General features: G+C 38.3%; 1 pseudogene; it reads right to left on the bottom strand.

The window, feature by feature from the left end:
* Window positions 1-20,501: 20,501 nt before the first annotated feature.
* Window positions 20,502-24,540, bottom strand: LOC130862508 (40S ribosomal protein S2-like; annotated as a pseudogene).
* Window positions 24,541-25,862: the final 1,322 nt, after the last annotated feature.

The raw sequence follows: 25,862 nt of genomic DNA, 5'->3' as shown, positions 1-25,862 counted from the left end.
AGTCACAGAGTGGACTGTCTGTTGCAGAGCAGGGAAAGGGTTTGTATGGAGCACAGCTTCTCCCTTCAGACTAAAAGAGGAGGAACAGTGTACTGTCCACACTGTAGGGGGAAACAGACTAGAGAGCAGCTAGATCACAGACTGAAGTTGAAGGCAGTGGGCTGCAGGGGTCTCCATTACAATGAGGGAATGCTGGGGCATGGTGAGTGACTTTCTCTGTAATTTCCCTGATGTATTAATTCCTTCCATGTGACTGAAGACAGAATTGGTGGGTGTACATTTTAGGGAGGTTGGCTTGAACTACTAAGTATTCAGTTTCTAATTAGCAAATCCTCCAATTCAGATGTGTGCAATTCTTGTTGACACAGCTAAGTCAGCTGAGATTTTGAGACACAGGCCTTTGGCTGTAACTCCATGTGTTAGCTTACAGCACTCAGTGGCTAACGTTTACATGGGACAAATTCATACACTCTTTATGACTGGCATTCCCTCTACCAGGGTAGTGCCTACTCCATTTCAAAGTCAGTAGAGCTAAGTGTTCTTCCAATTATTTTTATCATTAAAAACATCAATTCTTGCTATCATTTTTAAAATTCATTTTTAAAAATGCATTATATCTATCTTTCTATTTTTTAATATTTTACTATTTTAAGAATTTAATTCCATTTTTTCTTAAATGCTTTTTATTTATTTATGTATTTATTTATATTAATTTAGAGCAGTGGTTCCTAACCTCAGTGGTCACATCTCCGAGCTTTGGGGGATCAAGTGACCCTATCACAGGAGTGGCCTAAGACTATTGGAAAACACAGATATTTATATTGTAATTCATAACAGTAGCAAAAGTATAGTTATGAAGTAGCAGTGAAAATAATTTTGTTGTTGGGGGTCACAACATCATGAGGAACTGTCTGAAAGGGTCACAGTATTAGGACTATTGAGAACCACTGGTTCAGATCAATGTTTCCTGTAGCTCAGGCTCACCTCACACTATACAATTGGGAATCACTTTGAACACCTAATGCTGCCTCTGTGGCTCAGTGCTGGGCAGACAGTCCTACAATCTTTTCTAAGCTGTCCTTGACTGCTCTTTGGGAGGAAAATAGACCAGTGAATGAGTATCCTCCAACTTCTCTAGATTTTAATGTGAATTTGCAAATGAAGTGGGACCTGTATGAACTGAGTTCACTGACCAACTGTAAAGTAGGTGTAGTCACAGCAGAGAAATGGGTGAGCATTAAGGAGGGTGAGAACTTTCCTGCTTTGACAGTAGTTGACATTAGCAATGAGTAGTGATATAATCAATTTTTGATGATTAATAATGTTCTCACTGGCATTTCTTGGGTTCACAGACCAGATGATCAAGAATCTGGATAAAGAATTGAATTTTTGTGAAACCAAATTACTGTAATTACACCAGTTCAACCTAAATAGAGAAGAAGGAAATTCTCTTCGGTGATGTCACAGGCCTGAGACAGACCAGGGATAGTTGAAATAAACTCCTTCTTGTCTTGCACGGAAGGAGCTTTGGCCTTCTTCTCCTCCTCTTCTTCAGTTTAATTTATTTGATTTTTCTTTTTTCAGAAAGAAAACAAACTATCTTTATTGCATTTTACTACCAATCCCAGTTCACTCTCGCCCCCTTCTCCCATCCCCTCCACCTATCTCCCCACTCCACCCTCCAAGCTTAATCCTAAGAAAAAACAAACATAGATTCACCTGACAAAATTGAGAGCGTGGGAGTGGGGCGAGAAGGGAAGATGGAAGGAAAAGAGGAGGGGAGAAAGGGAGAGGAGAAAAGAACTTAAGGGAATGGAATAGTTGAGGTGGAGGAAAGACAGAGATGAGAACAAGGAAAGAGATATTTTGATTGAGGGAGCCATTATGGGACTAGCAAGAAACCTGACACTAGAGAAATTCCCAGTAATCCACAAGGATGACCCCAGCTAAGACCCCAAGAAATAGTGGAGATGGTGCTTGAACTGGCCTTGCCCTGTAGTCAGATTGATGAATAGCTTTGACCTTCTGAGCCAGCCCGCAAAGAGGCAAGAACAGCCTTGTTCTGAGCTGTAAACAGCTCAACAGAGCTGTCCAACTAAGAGCAATGACCACAGTGATGATAGGTAACATTTCGCTGATGTTTTCTGTATTTGTTTTTCTCTGTCCTTTGTTCTTATAAGAATTGTGGCATTGATACATCTTAATTGACAGGCATCATAGGCTCCAAAGCCTATTTTCATAGTGCCTTTTCCTTGATTTCCAGCTGAAATTTTGTGGTACAAGATGAACATGCCAGAGGCATTTCTTTCCATCCTTTTTTTCTTTTATTTTAAAACTAATCTTATTTTACTACCAATTCCAATTCCTTCTCCTTACTGTCCTATCATTTATCCCACCTTCTCCCCACACCACCTCCAATCCAACCCTCAGAGAGGGTGAGGCCTCACATAGTAATTCAACATCTGTCACATCACTTGAGGCAGGATTAAGGCCCTCCCCCCTGTACCTAAGCTGAGCAAGGTATTCTTCCTTAGGGAATGGGCTCCAAAGAGCCAGTTCATGCACTAGGGATAAATACTGGTTCCATAGCTAGTGGTCCAACCAACTGCCCATGCCACACAGCTGTCATCCTCATTCAGAGGGCCTAGTCTCATGTTTTGCAGTTTCCTCAGCTGTCAGTCTGGGGTCAGTGAGCTCCCACTAGCTAGTCAGCTGTTCCTGTGACTTTTCCCATCATGGTTTTGACCCCTTTGCTCATACTGTTGCTCCTCTCCCTTGTATGACTGGACTCAGGAGTTTGGTCCTGTGCTTAGCTGTGGATCTCTGCATCTGCTTCCATCAGTTATTGGATGATGACAATTAAGATAGTCATCAATCTGTTTACAGGGGAAGGGCAGTTTAGGTGCCCCCTCCACTCATGTTTAGATTCTTACTGCAGGGGAGGTCATCCTTGTGGTTACCTGGAAGTGCCTGGTTTCTTGCTGACCCCATCATGGCTCCCTCTTTCAAGGTATCTCTTTCAGAGATCTTCCTTTACCCAACTTGATCTTCTCAATCCCTCATGTTCTCCTCTGCTCTCCTTCTCCTCTTCCCACTCCTCTACCAACCTCCCCCTCCCCCATGCTGCCTATTTACTAAAGATATCTTACCTACTTCCCCTTCCTGGGGGTTCTCCTTCTTTCTTGTCCTCTGGGGTTGTAAGCTGGTTATCTTTTGTCTTATGACTAATATTCATATTTATGAATGAATACATACCATGTTTGTCTTTCTGTGTCTGGGTTACTTCACTCAGGATGTTTTTTTCTAGTTCTATCCATTTGCCTGCAAATTTCAAGGTGTCATTGTTTTTAGCAGCTGAATAATATTCCATTGTGTAAATGTACCAAATTTTCTTTATCCATTCTCTGTTGAGGAGCATCTAGGTTGTTTCCAGGTTTTGACTATTATAAAAATGCTGCTAAAAAATAAAAAGTAAATAAACAAATTAAAAATGCTGCTAGGAACATAGTTGAGCAAATGTCCATGTGGTATGAATCTGCATCCTTGAGGGTATATGCCAATAGTGTTATTGCTGGGTCTTGGATTAGATTGATTCCTAATTTTTGAAAAGCCGCCAAAGTGGCTGTATAGGTTTGCACTCCCACCAGCAATGTAGGAGTATTCCTCTTACTCTGCATACTTGTTATTAATATTTTTGTTCTTAGCCATTTTCACTGGCATAAGGTAATATCTCAGAGTTATTATATCTTCATTTTGATTTGCATTTTCCTGATGGCCAAGGATGTTGAGGAGCTCCTTAACTGCCTTTTAGCCATTAGAGATTCCTCTGTTGAGAATCTTCTGTTTAGATCTGTACCCCATTTTTGAATTGGATTATTTGGTATTTTAATATCTAGTTTCTTGAGTTCTTTGTATATTTTGGAGATCAACCCTCTGAAGTGTAGTTAGTGAAGATTTTTTCCTATTCTCTAGGCTGCTGTTTTGTTTTCTTGATAGTGTCCTTTGCCTTACAGAAGCTTCTCAGTTTCATGAGGTCCCATTTATTCAATGTGTCTCTTAGTGTCTGTGTCACATCTAGGAAGTGGTCTCCTGTGCCAATGCGTTCAAGTGTACTTCTCACTTTCACTTCTGTGGGGTTCGTTGTGGTTGGATTTATGTCTATTTGGTCTATTTGAACTTGAGTTTTATGCAAGGGGATAGATATGAATCTATTTGCATATTTCTGCATATTGACATCCAGTTATGCCAGTACCCTTTGTTCAAGATATTCTTTTTACCATTATATAATTTTAGCTTCTTTGTAAAATCAGATGTTCATAGGTGTGTGGATTAATATCAGGGTCTTTGATTCAATTCCTTCGGTTCACCTGTCTCCTTTTATGCTAATATCAAACTGTTTTCATTACTATAGCATTATAGTAGAACTTAAAGTCAGGGATGGTAATGGTGCCAGAATTACCTTTCTTGTACAGGATTGTTTTGGCTATTCTGTTTTTTTTTTTTTCTTTTTCCATATAAAGTTGAGTATTATTCTTTCAAGGCCTGTGAAGAATTTTGCTAGGATTTTGATGGGAGTTGCATTCAATCTGTAGATTACTTTTGGTAAGATTGCAGTTTTTACTATGTTGATCCTACCTATTCAAAAGCATGGGAGATCTTTCCATTTTCTGATATCTTCTTTGATTTCTTTCTTTAAAAATTTAAATTTCTTGTCATACAGGTCTTTCACTTGATTGGTTAGAGTTACCTGCAAGATATTTTATGTTATTTGTGGCTATTGTGAAGGGTGATGATTCTCTAATTACTTTCTCAGCCTGTTTATCATCTGTATATCTGAGGGCTATTGATTTTTTAAGTTAATCTTGTATCCTTCCATATTACTGGAGGTATTTATTACTGTAGGAGGTTCCTAGCAGAATTTTTGGGGCCACTTATTTAAACTATCATATCATCTTCAAATAGCGAAAGTCTGACTTCTTCCTTTCCAATTTGTATCCCCTTGATCTCCTTTTGTTGTCTTATTGCTCAAGCTAGAACTTTAAGTACTACATTAAATAGATAGGGAGAGAGTGGACAGTCTTGTCTTATTCCTGATTTTCGTGGAATTGCTTTGAGTTTCCATTTAGTTTGGGCTTGTTGTATATTGCCTTTATTATGTTTAGATATATTCCTTGTATCCCTGCTCTCTGCAAGACCTTTATCATGAAAGGTGTTGGATATCATGAAATCAAATTGCTGTAGTTGAACTAATTCAACAAATATAGACGATCTGGGTAAAATGGGCCTTGCCTAACAGGACTATTATTTTCCTTGCTTAAGATGTATAGCCACGGGGGGGATGGGGGGAAAGATGTGAGTAATCCTTGGTTTGATCTCATCCAAATCCCTAGTCTCTAGAACACATGGGCATGAATTCTGTTTCAACTTTTAAAAATAATTCTTTGTGATTATGACTACATCATGCCCACATTCGTTTTCCTGCCTATAAGCCCTACCATTGGCCACTCTTTGTTTTAGAATTCATGCTCTGTTTTTCTTTACTAACAGTTGCACAGTAACAACAGTTACAGTTTGAATGTGACCTGTGTTTGACTGAAGGACTTCCCAGATTTGAAGCAAAGGTTTGACTGCACTGTACAATCAGTGTATTGGAATTTGTACATAAAGGGCTATATGCCTTGGAAGAGGAACAGGAAGTGCTGTGGGAGGCTGGAAGAATTTCTGCTAAAATAAATATTTCCCACATTAGGGTTCTCTCTGCCCCTAGGATGTAAAGGCAAAGTCCAGAATGCCTCTGCTCTCTGTGAAATTTGATCTATGATAACCCAGTAGGGGAGCTGCGACTGTCCTGAGTGCCAGCTGGGTTACCTTAGATAATGTAGGATGCTGGAAAGCCTTAGCAATTAGGAGTACCAGTGGGAGGTAGCTTGTAGGTTTGCTACAATTCGCAACATTATACAATAATTGCTCAGCCATCTTTTCCCAAATGACTTATCAGAACCAAGAGATGTGATAAAGGCTAAACCAAAAAAGCAAGTCGTTTTACCATTATTGATTTGTAAGTAAGTGGTTGTCCATTGCTATAGATTTTTCACTGTAACCGACTTCCCTTCTTCTTGGTACATATTTTTGGGAATTAATTCCGTAGTTCAGAACAGTTTCCCACTGCCAAGCCTTGTTCCTCTCCTAAGTAAATGCAGAGATCTGCCTTCCTGCAGTTATCTTTATCAGCTGGCATTTGGATGGTGTTTAGGGTCCAGGCAAAGAGCATCCCATTTAAGATATTCACAGATCTCCAAAAACATAGAATTACTACCTGCCCAAGCTGTTCCTCTGATTTTACCCCAAAATTAGAATGTCTGATATCAGTATAGCCCAGAACTGATAATTTAGAGGCCCAGGCCTGTTCTTCGCTTAGAGCAGTAAGTCTAACTCCAGACCTAGACCCATAGAAACTGCAGCGTCTGATGTATGTGCTCTTTGATCAAGAGCCATCAGCTTCTCCCAGGCTGTTTTTGTAGGTTGCCTAGTTACCTGGTAGCTTCTATGCATACTGAGAGAAAAGAAGTGGCTTGTTGATTTAAACGTGTGTCCTATTCATAATTTTACTGCCACCTAGCTCTCAAATAATTCATATACATGGAGGCTTGTTCTTTCTTATGAATGCCTGGCCTTAGCTTAGCTTGTTTCTAGTCAAAATTTCTTAACTAAATTATCCCATTTACCTCTTGTCTCTGGGCTTTTATCTTTTTCTATTCTATATACCTTTCTTTACTTCTTACTCCATGGCTTGCTTTGTAGCTGTGTATCTGGCCACTGGTGTCCTCTCATTTTCTTGCTCCTCCTTCCTCCCCACCCTGATTTCTCCTTTCATTTCTTCTCTTTCCCTGCCAGCCCTGCCTATCAATTTTTCCTGCCAAGCTATTAGCTATTAAACTCCTGCTGTGCTTCAGCTTTGCCTTGGTCCAATCTTCTCTTCAATGTATCTCTATTTCTCTTTTGGAATGTGAATGGCATTCTGTGCCATCGTTGCTTGGAAAGATTTAACTTGTATTCTGATTTTACAAGATGTCACTGTTAAGGGTTGTCTTGAGTGTCAGAAGAGATTTTGGCCATTTTAGCAGGATAAGGGCTGCTGCAGACTATGAGATTCACTGAAGTGAATAAATATATTTTTTTCATGGATGGCCATGAGCCTATAGTGACCTGGGTCATAAGTAGTCAACTGAATGAAAAATCTTCCATATAGGATGATATATTTGAATTTGTAACCTCTTCTTAGTGACATTCTTTCTGTTACTTGTGAATCCTTTAGTAGGCAAAGGCTTTCTGGATGAGATTCCTCATTAGGGGTGTGATATGAGTCTTCAGAGCCTCAACCCATTTCCTATACTTTGTATTTGATGGTGTGAGTCACAGAACAATCCCACACCAGTTCAGAATAATAAATAATAAAAGGGTTATTTATTTAAGGGGAAAACTACAGATTACTGTCCTAGATAACCATCCTCTGCACAAACAGGAACAGACTCTAGCAGCCAGAAGCAAGAAAGTGGGTACACACTTACAGCTGCTTTTACAGTATCCAAGACTATGCCCAAGTGTGCTGGTATCTTAAAGGTTATTGGCCAAAAGAGCAGAATGTGCTCCCACAGACTTCCCCCTTTTGTTTAAATAAGAGAGTTCCAAACCCAATACAAAACTATATACACTAGGAACAGATATCAAGTATAATCAGAATCACAACCAGCATAAACAATATTAAGCAGGGAACGTATGCTAAATGTTTTAATAAACATTCTATCCTATAGAGCCTAAGACTTGTATAGGACATGGCTTGGCTAGATCATAAGAGTGCAATAACTATGACTATCCAATATTCAACCCCTGAGAAGGGAGATAATATTACTTGAACAGGCAGGAAGTACAATAAAGTAGCTTCCAAAGTGAGCAATGTATGACGGGGACAATTAGCTACCTGAGCAATCACCCAAAGTCTCACTTTGCAATATTGAAGCAACCAACTTTGACTAAAGCCTAATGTAACTGACATTTTTCAGAGGCAGGAAATTTTTCAAAACTGTCTTACCCTGTCTTGGCAAGATTTGACAGTACTGCTTATCCATTTCTGCATACCATATACCTTGTCAGTGCTTGAGGCATGGGCAATTCCTTGCCCAAAGTCTAGTTTTGCCAAGAAGAAAACAAACTCTGAGAGGAGTGTCTTCTGTGCTCAACATTCTCTCAGGAATAGATTGGTGCTGTCAGAAGCAATTGTGTTTCACATCGACAGAACCCTAAGTTATTTAAATGCCATGTTTTGCAGATCCTTGAAGTGGTTGAAGATTACCTATCTAGACAGAATACAAACTCTATGTATCTAAAGAACCTAATTGATCTGACTGTATGTACAATAAGCATGAACAACTATTGACCTATAATAATTAATACCTGTCTAACTTCAAGACTAAAGCTTCATGTCAGAATATTAAATAATCTGAAAACAAATGTGCAACAAATGAGGACAATGACCTCAAAATGTAAACAATCTATAAGTATATTGATCAGGTGTAGGAGTAATATATAACACAATATGACAAAGTATTGGAACAGGGTGGGATATTGTTCATTCCCTGTAGGAGGACAGTCCATCGATATCTCCTAGTAGACTAAGAATTATTATAAGTAGGCACTGTGAAGGGAAACTTTTTCTCTATCTTCTTCTTGTAACGGTATAATGAAGAAACAATCCTTTAAATCAATAACTATGAGAGGCCATCCCTTTGGTAACAGACAAAGCAAAGGAATTCCAGATTGTAGAGGGCCCATAGGTTGAATAATCTTGTTGATAGCCCTTAGATCTGTCACCATTCTCCATTTTCCAGATTTCTTTTTAACAACAAACACATGAGAATTCCAAGGGCTAGTTGATTCTTCAATATGATGAACATCTAGTTGTTCTTGTACCAGCTGTTCTAAAGCCTGCCACTTTTCTTCAGCTAGAGGCCACTGCTTAACTCATATTGGTTTTTCAGTTAACCATTTTAAAGGTAGGGCTGTTGGTATCTGTGAAGGTTTGTCAATTGTTTTGTGTTCTTGTACAGCCCAATGGCTGGTGTCCATCGCCTATAATATCTTCTAATATTTTCCTCCGAAACATAAATTTTTGGGGCTGCAGGAATGTTGATCTGGGTATTCCATTACTGCATTGTGCACGACCCCACATTCACTGCACTATTGGTGATATATAGCCTCAGTCTTCCTATTTGTTCATCTGGTCCTATGCATTCAACCCATCTCATGCTTTGTTTTACCTGAGGTAGTGTTCCAATTCCCAGGAAATGAACATCTACCTCTTGAAGAGGCCAATTCAGATTCCAAGATCTGGAGTAATGGTACTTACATTCACACCCATGTCTAGTAAGCCTTTAGTAAAAATGCCATTTATACACACTCTTAGCTTTGGTCTTTGATCATTTATAGAAATATGCCAGAATATATGTTTCCTCTGTCCTACTGGAGTTTTTTATTCATCCTCCACATTTAACCCATCATTCAGACCAGTATTGTTAACAGTAGGCACTGGATTTTTTAATTTGCCTGGCGAGACACATTCTCCACAGTAACTTGGAATGACTGGACCACATTTGTCTTGGGGGCCTGCAAGAGGCCCACCATGACATTTCCTATTGGTATTGGGTTGCCCTGTCTATCTTTCATTGACTTACATTCATTGGTTCAATGTTGGCCTTTGCCACACCTCTTACATATACCTGAAGGTTGAGTCTTCATCTTTCTGCCATTTGCAGAGGATACATTATTCCTAAGCATCTTTTCTCTACAATCCCTTCTCAGATGTCCCATTCTACCACAATTAATACATTTGGTATTTTGATGTCTTCTCTTACCATTGGAAATTGCTTTTCCTACCCAAACTTCAGGACCATAGTCAAGTGTCTCAACATTCATTGTATGCAAGACCCATTCATCTACGGGTGTTGATCTGATCTTTAAAGGCCCAAGGAACCTTTTGAATTCTATGTTGGCATTCTAATAAGTCAAAGATTCAATTATACATCTAGCTTTTGGGTCAGTTACCCCTATTTGTACAGGCCTAGCTAGTCTTTGCAAAAAGTCCCTAAAAGGTTCTCTCTGACCCTGTTTAACCCTAAGATATGATTCAACTCTCTTTCTTAGTTCCTGGATCCTGTCCCAACCCTCTAAAGCTGCTGTGCTACATAGGGACAAGATGTGGTCATCATAAAGAGCTTGATCCTTAGGATCAGAGTAAAGTCCTTCACCTAGAATTTGATCTACGGAAATCTCAAGTCCTTTTGCTTTTTCTTGTTGCTCTAAAATTCTTGCCTCCTCTTTAAAAAGTACCTCCAAAATAATTGCAGTCCACTTTCTAGTACTGCTGAGATTAACTGAATCCAACATTGAGGTGTTGCTTTGGTACTGAAAGACTATGTTTTAACCATTTCCCTAAAAAAGGGACAAATGTAGTTCATAAGTTACAAATGCTTGTTTAATTTCCTTTAGATCAGTCATACATATGGGCTCCCATGAATATTCTTTGGCAACCTTATGGCTCTTGGGGTCAAATACTTTTTCTGATGTTATTACTGGAAAGGCAGGCAGAACTCTGGGAAGCTATCCTGGAGATTTGTAGGTACCAACGAGGTTAAATTTTGCCTTTTTACCTTTTGTTTCTGGTCATTAAATTCGATAATTTCCTCAATCTTTTCAAATCTGTTTACCACTGCCTTTTGTAATGTCTGAATCTCCTGTCCAGTGCTCTGCTCTAATGCCCTCATTGAGGATTCAAAGTTAAGAAGTCTCTCCTGTCTCATCCTTGGACATAATCTTTATAGCATGCATATTGCCTTCCTGGAGAGACATTCTATCAGTCAATCTGTCATACCCCTTTGACAGAGTCTGATTAATACATTCAACAGTGCCAATTCTCTCAAATAATGTTTCAGGAACCACTGTCATTGATTAGGTTTATGTTTTATGAGCCAAATCAGCTGTATCCTTCTCCAGAGTGGTGAATCTTCCTTTAAATAAATTAATATCAGTCTGTAACATTTCTAAAAGTACTTCAGTTGACTGAGTTTTGTTAGTTAAATTGGCCATATCCTTCTTCAGATTTCCAACCTCTTTTTTTGAGAAGCCCTGTATCAGTCTGTAAAGACTGTACCATTTCTAAAAATGCCTCATTCTTAGCCCTATTGTCAAACCATATTTTTAAGAAAAAAATATTGAGGACAAGACTAATCCCTAGAATCAAAAATAGTGATGTAGAAGGGAAATCATATAACTCTTGTAAAACCTTGCACATGGTATAAGTAAAGAGGCTATTGAAACCTTGAATGGTTAGGTTTTCTGACATATTGACCTTTTAAATTAATAACTTATGATTTATATTTTGGATATTAAATCTTACCTGTGGTTTAATTAGCTGGATTAGGTACAATTACCATTACCTGCCAGTAGGTGTTGCAAGCTCCCTATGAAACAAACCCAGCTGGATCCAGCAGCATACCTGGAATCATGTGACTAGTCTCAATCTGATTTTAGTGTGAAATGCTGAAAGATATGCTTTGATCAATAATTAGTTATTTAATAAAAATCACAGACTATGTGCACCATGATTGGTCCTGATGGGTTAGCAGCTGCAACAGGATAGGGATAACAAGATAACAGCAGGCACCCAGCAAACTTGTATCCCATCTGAATTTCCATGCGGTGTGTGGTGGTAGCACACAGACACTGGAGCAAGAACATGGGGACTGGAAGTCACTCTGAGGCAAGTAATGATATAATATAAAGGACTATGGCCGATCTGTAGCAAGAAAAGCCACCACTTCGGGAAAATTCTATATCCAAATAAATTGCTGGCTCCATGCACAGGCCACGGCCAGCTGAGGAAGGTCTTGCACCAAGCTGGGTGCACTCCGAGCTGGCAGCGTCAGCAGAGCTGGGGGTGCTCTAAAACCAAATGGTCTGGTGCCAGATGAAGGCATAAATCACAAAACAATCCCACACCAGTTCAGAATTATGAATAGTAAAAGGGTTATTTATTTAAGGGGAAAACAGCCCTCTGTGCAAGCAGGAACAGAGTCTAGCAGCCTGAAGCGGGAGCTGGAAGCAAGAGAGCAGGTGCACGTTTATAGCTGCTTTTACAGTGTAAAAGACCATGCCCAAGTGGTCTGGTATCTTAAAGGCTATTGACTGAAGGAGCAGAATGTGCTCCCATAGCACATATTTACTGTGTTGTGGTGGAAAATAATCAGCTATCTTCCTTCTCATACTGTCATGTCTTCCCCACCATTGTAGACTCTATCTCTACATCACATAAAATATAGTACAAACAGTTGTTATTCAGTGCTAAGGCAATTGGTAGCCTGCTGTTTTAATTTTTTGTTTGTGTTTTCAAGGCAAGGTTTGTCTGTGTAGCCCTGACTGTCCTGAACATAGCTTTGTATACCAGGCTGACCTCATACTCAGAGGTCTCTCTGAATTTGACTCCAAAGACCTGAAAGTAAAGGTGGACCAACATTTATGGCTTTGTTTGTTTTGATATTATTGGGTGAGGGCCCTGGAATATAGGTTTTTCACATGTCGAGCATATGCTGCTCTGCTAAGCTTCACAAACATCTTGGATTTTAAAATTGAGCAGAGGATATCATTCTGATTCTCAGGATGGCATGTATTTATGACATTAATACTGCTTGAATATTCTGAGTCTTTGGATTATAGGTACATGAACTCCTTGCTTGTTGTGTTTGTTTGATTTTTTTTCAATCAATATGACTATTTGAACTGCCTGTATGGATATGCACCACGTGGGTACCTGGTCCTCACAGTGATCTCAGAAATCCTGGACTTGGAATAATGGATAGTTGTGATCCCCATGTAAGTACTGGCAATTGTGCCCACCTATATGCAAGACCAGCAAGAACTCGTCACTACTGAACTATCTCCCCAGCCCTGTGTGTGGGCCCATATTTCGATTTGGCACAGAAGCCATTAGCCCAGTCTGAGCTGGTCACATAGCTCTGCAGACAAACTGTCTCTGCCTTAACAAAAGCCAGGATGCGCTGCTCCTAGTTTTCTTTTGTTAGAAAGTAGATTACCTGACAACAGATGTTGACCGAAGCTGATGACTTAATAGTTTAGAGGTTCGGTGCTTCCCTTCCTTTGTAATTTGGAGGATATCTTATAGAGATGCTAATTCATGGCCTACCTGACTGCTAGATGCAGACATGACTTAAGCCGAGGCACCTGGTTGCCTAGGAGACAGCCTAATGTGTTTTCCCCCACTCAATTCAGGGGGGTTTATAAGATGTTTGGAGAATAAAGTGTGATTCTGGCTTTTTCCATGATGACCGTGTAAGCTGTGTCAGTTTTATTTCTCGCGACTCCGTTCCAGCCGGGTTAGGGAATCTATGTTGGACCCATACGGGCTCCGACACTCTGTTTAATATTTATGACAAACATTTATATTGCTAGTGTTTTCATCTGTCCATTTGTAACTGCTTAAACATGAAGTGCCTTTTTGTCAAATTTTATTGCTGTTACAGTTTAAATTAGGGCAATTCATGTTTCCAGAAGGTGAATACAGAACTGGAGTGAATGCATACCTCTTTGTAGGGTCTTCAGTTAAAAACCTCTGAATTCTTTCTCTTTTTTATTTGTTTGATGGATTTTTGCAGTGAAAACAGGATCTTAATATGTACTTCTGCATGCCCTGGACTTGATTGCATAGACTTGGCTGGAATTCATCTCAGAGGCAGATAGACCTGCCTCTGCCTTCTTAGTGCTGTGGTTAAAGGCATGAGTCAGTATACCCAGTTTGTAAATCTTATTTTTCTCTTTTGTAGTTTTTTAGTAATTCTTCATAGAAATTTTCTCATGTGTACTCTATACTGTTGATCTGGTTACTTGTCTCTCTCTGTTTGTTAATAGACATTTCTCTTTCAAGAATGGGTGTTATCCCATTCAGAGGATACAGAAATGACAGAGTTGAACTTCTTGTTCAGTTTCCTTGTAAAGTGACTTGATGATTCACTATAATACTTATGTCATGAGAGTGGGGAACACTAGAATTATATGACTGTACTGCAAAGAAGTATACATCTATAATATTGTCAGTATCACACTTTTTGATATACACATGTATGGGATATTTTAGAATGCAGTGACCTATGATGATGTACATATCAACTTCTCTTGGGAAGAGTGGAATTTGCTGGATCCTTCCCAGAAGAATCTCTACAAAGATGTGATGCTGGAGACCTATAAGAACCTCACTACTATAGGTAAAAAGTGAATTTTCCTTCATGTTTCCAAATAAAGGGACAACTGTTCCTTGGTTATTGATGCTCTTTTATAATTTGAGTGAGAAAGAAGAATGAGATGAATAAGTCAGCCGTGGTTGTAAGGTTCAATAGAGATAGTAACTTAAATTTTGCAGAATGTTCAATAATATGCATTTTCTGGTACTATATTTTAGGATACAATTGGGAAGACCATAATATTGAAGAACATTGTCAAAGTTCTAGAAGATATAACAGGTAATTTTCATGTGCAAGTTGCTACAAATATGCCTCTGATGATATTGTAATGTGTCCTGGAAGTTTTAAACAAAGGCAATAGCATAAATAAGCACAGCTTAAAGTGCATTGATGATTATTACATTCTCCTGAAACAGTACATCTCAATTTCAGGTAGGTAAATTACATTTCAAAGACATTCTTTTAAGAAAGAGGACAAGGAAACACCGCCTTAACAAATAATACCTTTTGAATCATAGTACCATGAGAATTATGCTGTAGACCTGCCAATCCATTTATTTCATGCTACTCATATTATTGAGAAGGTGATAAGTATTACTCCTTAACCTTATAATAAGCCAATAGTCCATAGTAAAGCTTGTATTACTCATATACTTGTTTCTGTGCTAAGTTTAGTGAGAAGGGCAGTTCAAATCAAGAGTCAAGGGACAGTTGTGGGTAAACTTCAATTCCTATACCAAAAGTCTAAGAGGAATAGAAAGTCAGTCTGTGAGAATTCAATGGGGAAATTTTTTATTTGTTGTTCTTTTACTATGTATACCATATGTTACTCTTGATAGAAGTATATGAGCATAGGGATATGGAAAAATGTAACATGCCTCTCTCTCAGAACAATTATAAGATATGTAGTCCCCATGTTGAGTATACTTGCCGAATTTGATTCAAGTATTCAAGTAATTGGTTTTCCACCATCACTGTTAATCCACCAACAAACTTACACTGCAGAAAACCCCTATGAGTTCTAGGACTGTGTAAATACTCTAGTAGTTCTAGTTCATTTAGCAAATGTAATATCATTCACAGTATAGGAAAATTTATGAATGCAGTAAAGGTGGTAAAGCTCTAACTTTATCTAGTTCTCTTTAAATATGTGGAAAACATCATAGAATAAAAGTTTCTGTAAAGTGAACCATAAAATGAAGGAATTTACCATCACAGTTGTCTTCAAAGATGCAAAATGACATTTAACTAAAGGACACAACATGAGTCTAAACACAGCAATAAAACCTTAATATCTGATCCCTCTTTATAATTGAGAAAATAGTAAACTTCACATAAATATGAAGATTCAGCAGTGTACTGAATGTGGTAAAGCTTTTGTATGTGCTAATTATTGTTGCAGGCATGAAAGAAATGAAACTGGAGAGAAACTTTCTGTATATACTCAATGTATTAAAGCCTTTGCATACGGCAGTCACCTTCAAAGAAATGCAAGAACATGTACTGGAGAGAAACCTTATGAATGTAATCAATGTGGTAAAGCCTTTGCACGTTACAGTCTTGTTCAAAGGCATAAAAGAATACATACTGGAGAGAAACCCTATGACTGTAATCAGTGTGGTAAAGCCTTTGCTCATTGCAGCACTCTTCAAATTCACAAAAGAACACACACTGGAGAGAAACCCTATGATTGCAAGCAATGTGGTAAAGCCTTTACTCAACACAGCACTCTTCAATTGCATAAAAGAACCCATACTGGTGAGAAACCCTATGAATGTAATCAGTGTGGTAAAGCCTTTGCATGTCAAAGTAGTCTTCAACGGCATAAAAGAACACATACTGGAGAGAAACCCTATGAATGTAATCAGTGTGGTAAGGGCTTTGCATGTCAAAGTAGTCTTCAAAGGCATGAAAGAACCCATACTGGAGAGAAACCTTATGAATGTAATCAGTGTGGTAAAGCCTTTGCATGTCAAAGTAGTCTTCAAAGGCATAAAAAAACACATACTGGAGAGAAACCCTATGAATGTAATCAGTGTGGTAAGGGCTTTGCATGCCACAGTCATCTTCAAAGGCATAAAAGAACACATACTGGAGAAAAACCCTATGAATGTAATCAGTGTCATAAAGCCTTTGCTCATCACAGTACTCTTCAAATGCATAAAAGAACACACACTGGAGAGAAACCCTATAAATGTCATCAGTGTGGTAAAGCCTTTGCTTATCACACTACTCTTCAAAGGCATAAAAGAACGCATACTGGAGAGAAACTGTATGAATGTAATCAATGTGGTAAATCTGTTTCGTGTCTTTTTCATCTTCAAATGCATAAAAGAATACACTGGAGAGAAACCCTAGAACGGAATTAGTGTGGTAAAGCCTTTGGATGTCACAATTATCTCTGAATGCATAGGAGAACCCATACTGGAGAGAAACCCTATGAATTTAATCAGTGTAGTCTTCAAAAACATCAGAAAAGTCATGCTGCAGTGAGACTATAAATATTGTTAATGTGGTAATGTTTTGCACTTTATACAGGAGTAAAACTTTTTGTGTATAATCAACCTAATAAAACTTTTGCATATTGCAATAATCTTTGAGTACCTGAAAAAGAAGGTAAAGTCTTCTTCTTATAAATTATTTGGTAATATCTTTACAATCTTTACAATCAGATAACCAACAGTATTTATTCTTAGAAAAAATGACAGTGTCAACAATCTGTTCAAGCATTATAATGTCTGTTTTCATATTGATTGCACCAGCTAAGTCATGAAGAAAACTGAATTTATAAATTTTATGGAGCCTTATGTGTATGTAGGCTAAAGAGATCACTCTTAGAGAGCAACAGGACTGTTATATCCAGCAGGGATATCATTCCCCACTGTAGCACAACTTCAGGTATAGTCTGACTTCCTGACAGACAGGATTCTTTTCTACTCACAGGTATAGGTATCCAGGATACCTTTCCTTCATAGGTGTAGGTATAGCCTGATACGAGATAGTCAGCATACCTTTCCTTCCAGAGCTATAACACTTGCCCTATGAATTTAAATGATAATGTAACCCTTTCAGATTTTATGCTTCTCTTCAATTGTGTGAAATAACAAATTCAGGTGGTAACTTTATGGATGTGTACATGTTCCTTTTCTGTTGTGATATAATGTCTGTGTGTACTTATAAAGGCATTTATTTTGGTCCTTGGTTGCAGAGGGATATAGGATCACCATGAAAGTGGCATAGCAACAAGTGTCAGACATGGCAGCTAAAGCAGGAGCTTAAAAACTCATGTCCTTAAATTGCAGCATGAAGCAGAGAGTGGGAACTGCAAATGGTGTGTGGGTGTAAATTCTCAAAGCTTACCCCCCAGTGACATGTTGTCTCTAGCAGAGCAGCATTTCCTAAATCTGGTGGTACCACCTACTTAGGAGGATTAATTTGTCCGACTTCAAGCCTAAGTATTTGCTTTCTGTTTACGTGACCGAATTCATGGTGAAGAAAATTTCTGTAAGTAAGCTGTTAGATGTCTCAACTCCTGTATTAACAGGAATGAAAGCTTACAAAGAGAAAAATGTTCATGAGTGAAAAATTGTTTAAAGGGTTGTTTTAATTGTAGCTATGTGATGTCAGTTTGTGTTTGTGTGGGTATGTGAGTGTGCATTCTATATATTGTGAGAACATTGGTTCCTTGGCTCTTCTTGTAACAGGAATTACAGGAAGTTGTCAAAAATGTGACCTTGGTCCTGGGAATGAGCATTTCTTAACCCCCCCAGCCATGTCTCTAGCATTGTAAATGTTTTCTAGGTTATTTACATAATTTTGAGGTCTCTAAATAGGGACAAATTCATACAGAGAAAAATCCCTATTTGTATAAACAATTTGCTAAAGACTTTAGACTTCATAGTTGTGTTCAGATTCAAGTACAAAATTATTTTTCATCATAGCCTTGAAGGAAGTAAATTACTTGCCACGTTCACTCAAGATTGATGTTGAAGAACATTGAATTATGGTTTCTATTTTGAAACATTTGAGATAGATACTAAAGTGTGCTATATGTGTGGCAAATCCATTTAGTGAGGTTTATTTTGTGGTCATTATTTCCTTCTGTGGCCTTTGTTTATCTTCTATTGTGCTTTTAACCAGTGATAGGTATTTTTCAGCTGTAATGTGTAGAATGGTATCCCCATCATCTAAGTGTTCCATTGGTTATTTAAATATCAGACAGTGTGTGATCGTACTTTTCAAGTAAGGGTGTCTGTGAAAGGGTGGTAGGTTGCTGTTCTTGGTTTTGTTTTTCATATTTTCACAGTTTTCCTTGAGATTTTGTTGTTTGTTATTCATCCTGACTTGGATGTCAGTAATGATTCATGGATACATTAGAACTCATGATGCTCATGTGTACCCCTCCTGAGTACAAGTGCAAGGGTGGATGATGCACTCCGAATGTGTGTTGTTTTGTCAACACAATTAAAAAATGTTAATGTTAAAATGCTTAAGAGAAGAAATTTTAAGAAACAGTAAATACTTCATGTGTATATTTAAAGAAGCATTCTCATTTATCTGGTAGATATGTAATAAATAGGACAATTGGCAAACAACTCTGTATTTCCTACCATAGCTTGATGTTCTAAGGGGATTGAGGTCAGGTTTCTAGCCTTGTACACCACAGACCTTTCCCACTGAGCTGTCTCATTGGTGCTCAAATATGATTAGAAGAAACATTACAACAGTAAACTATTATCTTCTTTTCAGACTGTAAATATAATTTCATACAAAGAGAAGAGGAACATAGGATAATTTGAATAATAAGTTCTCCTTTTATATAAAATATGTACACTATCATACATTCTTTTATTTGTTCATTCTGGGGACTAAACAATTATAACACTTTCTTAGGACCACAAATATATGCCAGAGAATTGCCTCATTTTATAAAGTCCACTGACTTCAGACTATGAACAATATTGTATTTCTTTATCTTTGACTCTACTATAATTTATCAAGGGACTAGGGTAGAGCACTTTCTTCTTTTACAGATGGTGAAACCCAGGCACACAGAGATAAGTGATTTTTTAATATACTTAAGTGTAACTGCTCATCTTAGTCATCCCAACATTCTATGACTCACTAGATGAAGTTGATGACAAGTAAGGCATAGTACCACAGGCCTGTAACCATGATACTTAGGAAGTGGGTGGAGGAATTTCAGAATTTCAAAGTCAACCAAGGTGAAAAGATCAATGGGGTATATATGGTAGGAGGCCCATGGAACCTCTGGGGACTGTGATTGACTCAGGACAGTGTTCATAGTCTTCCCTGCAGGTCTTGAACTTCAAGGACATGGCACCAGCAAGTGTTGGCTTAGTTATTTACCACTCAATGTTTCCTATTATTGATAATGTTTTCTGTCGAAGGCAGCCTAGGGGCAGACTCAAGTTGCTCAATAAAGAGTAAAATTCTCCTGCAAGTGTGTGTTATCCTCAGGCAGGCATGCGCTCCATATTTATGTATCCAAAGCAGCATCTTTTGTCCTCAAACCATAACATACGACCAATAGAAACAGACCCAGGAGATTTTATTCATTTATGTGCACATACTTATTCACACATACTTAACAAGAAATGAATTGGAAGGGAAGAATTTGGAAAGGAATGGAGAGAGGACAAGGAAAGTTGAAAGTCATATAATACGTATTAATTAAAATGTTTAAAAATAAATTTTTAAAAATAGCTTCACAATTAAGAGCAATGGGTGTTGTTGAAGAGGACACAGGTTAGGTTGCTAGAAACCAGGGTTGCTTACCATCTCCTGTAACTCAGGTTCCAAGGGATCTGATTCCTTCTGACCTCTGTGGGTACTTCACACATGTGGGCAAACACCCATATATCTAAAATAAAGCTTAAAGAATGAAGTTCTATACAGAAATTTCACAGTCATGAGACAGACAGCAGTCAGGGCTAGTTAAAAAGAAGGCTTATTTTGAGGTTAGACTAACTCAGAACAACTGTTCATTTAAGAACATCTTTAACATTGTGGATAGGTGGCTTTCCCATTTTTTTGAATTGTGTTCTATTTCCTTTGTATCAAAGCTGTGTCATTGATACAGCTTTTAAATGTGTCTTTTAGATAATACATTATGATCTATTTATGTTTTTTTTTTAACAGACTTAATTCACTTTTATTTTCCTTGTATCAAAATCCTTATGTGGTGGCCACAGCTGGAGCCTGGGTCCTCTGAACAGAGACTCTGGTGTGGGTTTTCACAAGATGGTCAGTGAATTCCTGATAAGGAGACTTGGTGAACGCAGTCTCTTTCCAGAGGTCGGGGGTCAGGTAGCTGTAGGTCTTAGAGATGGCATCAAAGGTGGCCTTGGCAAAGTTGCCCAGGGTGGCAGTGCAGCCCCTTACTGATGTGTAGCAGTCATCAATGCCAGCCATCAGCAGTAGCTTCTTGGGCACAGGAGCGGAGACTATGCCAGTGCCTCTGGGGGCAGGGATGAGACGCACCAGCACAGAACCACAGCGGCCTGTCACTTTGCATGGAACAGTGTGGGGCTTGCCAATCTTGTTCCCCCAGTAGCCTCTCCGCACAGGGACAATGGAAAGCTTGGCCAAGATGATGGCCCCTCAGATGGCAGTGGCTACCTCCTTGGAGCACTTGACACCGAGACCTACATGACCATTGTAGTCCCCAATAGCGACAAAAGCCTTGAACCTGGTCTGCTGGCCTGCCCTAGTCTGCTTCTGCACGGGCATGATCTTCAGAACCTCATCCTTTAGGGAAGCTCCCACAGGGAGAACAGGTAGATCTCCTCTAGGGACTTGATTTTCATGTCCTTAACCAGGCGGCCCAGCTTGGTGACAGGAATCCACTCCTTGTCTTCAGCTTTACCTCCGCGAGCCCCGCGGCCTCGTCCTGGGCCAAGGCCTCGACCACAGCTGCAGCCCCTCAGACCGCAGCCAAATCCTCCGGGGAAGCCACCAGGGCCTCCTAATCCTGGGCCTGGAAAGGAATGGAGAGAGGACAAGGAAAGTTGAAAGTCATATAATACATATTAATTAAAATGTTTAAAAATAAATTTTTAAAAATAGCTTCACAATTAAGAGCAATGGGTGTTGTTGAAGAGGACACAGGTTAGGTTGCTAGAAACCAGGGTTGCTTACCATCTCCTGTAACTCAGGTTCCAAGGGATCTGATTCCTTCTGACCTCTGTGGGTACTTCACACATGTGGGCAAACACCCATATATCTAAAATTTATGATTTTACAACTCAATGGTGGTTGAGTTCCTTAATCTAGGAAATTAGTTGGTTTAATCACAAGAACAAGGTCATTGCCATGGGGAGCAATGGAGTGGGATCAAGGCTGCATGATCCAACATAAGAAAATTTGTCTCAGAAACATTTTTCTACAAGGCTGGAGGCACTGCTGTTCTAGAATTAATATGTCTTCTAAGGGATAAATCATTCCACACACTCAGTAGTTTAATAAACAAAAATCTTTTTAATAACAGCATGCATCTAGTGGTGGTTAATGTTAAAAGAGGAGCCTGCCTGGCAAAGATTTTGCGTTCTACATATATTATCACCCTTAAGTATCTTTTAGGTTCAAGCCCAAGGTTATATTTTGAACAATTTAAATAGGGACAGGAGAAGGCATGTCTAGTCACTTAGGCAGATGGAGATTTCCAGAGCAAAGCTATCTTTCTGATCATGCATTATGATCTAAATATATCATAATGTATGGTTTAAAACATAAATAGAGCTTCTTCTTCTGGAAACACCAAATGGCGGATGACGCCGGTGCAGTGTAGGCAAACAGCTGCGGGAGTTTCCATTGTTTTGATTTTTAAATTTGATTTTCTTTAAATGCATCACTGCTCTAATCTCTTACTTCTTTCTATTCCCTTTTGTTTCTAGGTCCTTAGAATTTTCTTCTCCATTTTTCTCAAGTTCTGTTGATTTTTATTTCTATTTAGAGCAATGTCTCTTGTAACTAAGGCTTGTCTTACACTATGCAGTTGAGAGTTGCATTGAACACTAAATCCATCTTCTGCTGCCCAGTGCTGGAAAGAAAGTTCTGCAGTTGCTTCAAGGCTGGGCCATAACTGGTCAGCGAGAAGGAATATAGAACAGTGAATGAGTGTCCTCTGACTTCTCTGGATTTTATTGCAAATTTACAAATGAAGAGAGACCTATGTAAGAATTGAGGTCACTGACCGACTTCAAAGAGGTGTACGTAGTCCCAGCACAGAAAAGGATAGGCAAAAAGGAGCATGAAAGCTTTCCTTCTTTGAAAGTAGCACACATTAAAAATAAGTAGTGAGGTAATAAATTTTAGATGCTTGATTGAAGTGTGATCCTAATTTGTCTTAATCCCAGAGTCAGATATTAGGATAAAGCTGGGAGACCAGAGAAACAAAGGAGCAGCCACATTCACTTTTTACCTCTCCAAATTCTCAGACCAAATGGTTGCTGAAATTTTGTCTCCACCCACTTTATATTCTTGTCTCCACCCTCAGAGTGCTGGGGTTAAAGGCTTGAGCCACCTCATCCTGAGTGCTATGGTCAACTAGTGGTTAGCTCCACCCTCTAATCTCCAGGTAAGTGATTAGATTATTTGTCAGAACACAAACAAAATATCATACAACAATTGATAAATGTTCTGGCTGGTCATTTCTAGCATGTGCAGACCAGTGATTCAAGAATGTAAATGAAAGAATTGAACTTATTATGAAACTAAATTACAGAAGATACACTAGTTTGACCAAAATAGAACTGAATAAAATGGTATTGCCCTGCCTAAAAGAACTGTGTTTTTACATGTTTAAGATGTACATCCTGAGAGAAAATGTGACTAAAACTTGGTGTGCTCTAATACAAATTTCTTGATTCTGGAGCACATGACCATAAAACCTATTTCAACTTTAAAAAAAAAATAATTTTGGGGGAATAAAAATTGCATCATTTGCATAATCTTTTTCCTGCTTCTAAGCCCTTCCATGGACACTTCTTCTTTTTTTTTTTTTTCTAATTCATGGTCTCTTTTTTGCTTTAACAACAGTGGTTGTTTACATGTGACCTATGTTTGACTGCAGGATTTATGAGCTATGAAGCAGAGGGATGTTTTCACTGGACATCGAGTTTGTAATGGAATATGCATCCAAGGAACACTCTATTTTGGAAGAAGAAAATAAAATACCCTGAAATACTAGAAGTGTTTCTACTAAAATACAAATTTACTTGATAAGATGCCCCTAGAATGCAAATGGAGATTGTGCTTTCATTTCCTGGCAACCCAGTCACAAATAATTACACAAACCTACATTAATTACAATACTGTTTGGTCAGCAGCTTAGGTATATTTCTAGCTAGCTCTTATATTTTAAATTAACCTATTTCTGTTATTTTATATTTTACCACAGGGCTCATGGTTTGTTACCTCACATCTTGCTTCTTGGCTGGCTACATGATATCTAACTCTGCCTTCTTTTCTTCCTGTATTCAGTTTAGTTTTTCTACCTAGCTATGTTCTGCCCTGCCATAGGCCAAAGCATCTTCTTTATTAACCACCGCTAATAAAACATCTGTATAGCATGCTGAGAAGAATCCTACATCATTTCCCCTTTTCTTTCTATATAAAATATTTTAACTTTAATATAGTAAAATTACATATAACAAAACAGGCAGCAAGCAAGAATTACAGCTGCAATAGCTAGTCTTTTGTGTCTAGTAAAATTAAAGAAAATATTCTAACATCTATTTTATTTTTGTGAGTCTAAAGTTTCATATTTAATTTACCTTACATCACAACTAAAAAAAACCCTATAACTGTCTGTCTTCAAATCCAGAAGGATCTGATATTACCTAAATAAACAGGAAGTTCAATGTAAGCAACTTCGAAAACATCTTTCTGCCTGGACAGTCACACAAAGTTCTTCTGTAGTGGACCTATAGTATCTGGCAGACTATTCCATGAAGTAAGAGATTTGAAAGACTGTTTTGCCTATATTGATATTTGTAATGATGAGGCAAGCAGGCTTGCTTTTCATTCTGCCCAGCTCCCGCATGGCTAGCTTTACACCAGAAATAACACACAAATTGTATTCATTAAACACTGCCTGGCCCATTAGCTCTAACCTTTTACTGGCTAACTCTCACATCTTGATTAACCCATTTCTATTAATGTGTGTAGCACCACGAGGCAGTGGCTTATTGGGAAGATTCTAACCTATGTCCATCTTGGGCCTGAGCTTCATGGTGACTGCCTGATTCTGCTTTCTTCCTTCCAGAATTCTGTTTTGTCTACTCTTCCTATCTAAGTTCCACCCTATCAAAAAGCCAAGGCAGTTTTCTTTATTAACCAATGAAATTAACACATAGACAGAAGACCCACCTATATCATTTCAGTCACTGTCTTCTGTGCCCTGCAGAATGTCTGGCAGACTCTTTCATGAAGCACAAATTTGGAAGGACTTCTCACTTTTCACAAGTTCAGCAGTCACTTTTCTGTGGGTCCTGTGTGTCTAGTTTATATAGAATACTGCCAAGCAGTCAAGGCAAGAACAGTTTCATGCCCAAGTGGCTAGCCTTGTCTCATTGAAGGTAAATTCTATAATAAGTTTCTTCAATGTCCATTATTCTCCGTGATTGGCGCTGCCAGAAGTAGACTTGACTCCCTGTTGATAAAAGTTTTTATAACCTTCTAATTACCATATTCTCTAATTCTTTGAAGTATTGAAGATTATCTCTGTAACTGAAATATATCTCTGTACATCTAGAAAACTTAAGTAACATGACTGCAAGTTTTGCTGCTATAAATGACTATAAATCTGTAATTTTAAATTATACACTAAATTTTTAATGAGCTATATAAATGTAATAACTTAAGCAAGAGTAGAAATATACATATACAAAATTAATCTTAAATTTGTATCGATAAACCAAACTCCGTACCAATGTAAAGTATTCATTTCTATATCATATCCTCCCACCCTTTTTAGAAAGACTGATTGTGACCATTTGTACCCAACCCCTTGTAAATGAAAACAAATATTTTGGGAATTAACATAGTTTTCTCCAAGCTGCTTCCTGCTCATTGTAGGACAAAGTATTTGTAGGGTTCATGGAGACCTTTTGGTGGGTCTTGTTCAACCAAACTACATTAGCCTGGAAGGAGTCCACAGATTCTTATCTTCTGTGGAAACAAAACAAGAACTTCTAATAAACATAATCCAGACTCTCTGTGTATTTTACATCTTTACATGGCTTAATATGTATATATTTTATTACTTTATTACTTTTTAATGTTTTTTATCTTTACTTTTTCCATCTATGATTATACTCTTTCTTATCTTTCTCCTAAGCCCCTGTACAGTTACCCAACACTGTGACTCAGAGATCATTTTGTCTGAATCCACCTTATTGTGCATCTATAATAATTTTCTGACCCAGAGAGGTTTTTTTTTTTTAATGCTAAGCAGGCATGGCTAGGACTCACACTGCTACTTTGCCTGTTGGATCCACCCCATTCAACATGGCAGAGATCTGTTTACTGCCTCTG

Source organism: Chionomys nivalis, chromosome 2 (assembly GCF_950005125.1).
Source record: "Chionomys nivalis chromosome 2, mChiNiv1.1, whole genome shotgun sequence".
In the NCBI taxonomy this organism is placed as follows: Eukaryota; Metazoa; Chordata; class Mammalia; order Rodentia; family Cricetidae; genus Chionomys; species Chionomys nivalis.
Note: the sequence above shows the minus strand (reverse complement) of the source record. Positions and strands in the feature narration are given on the sequence as shown.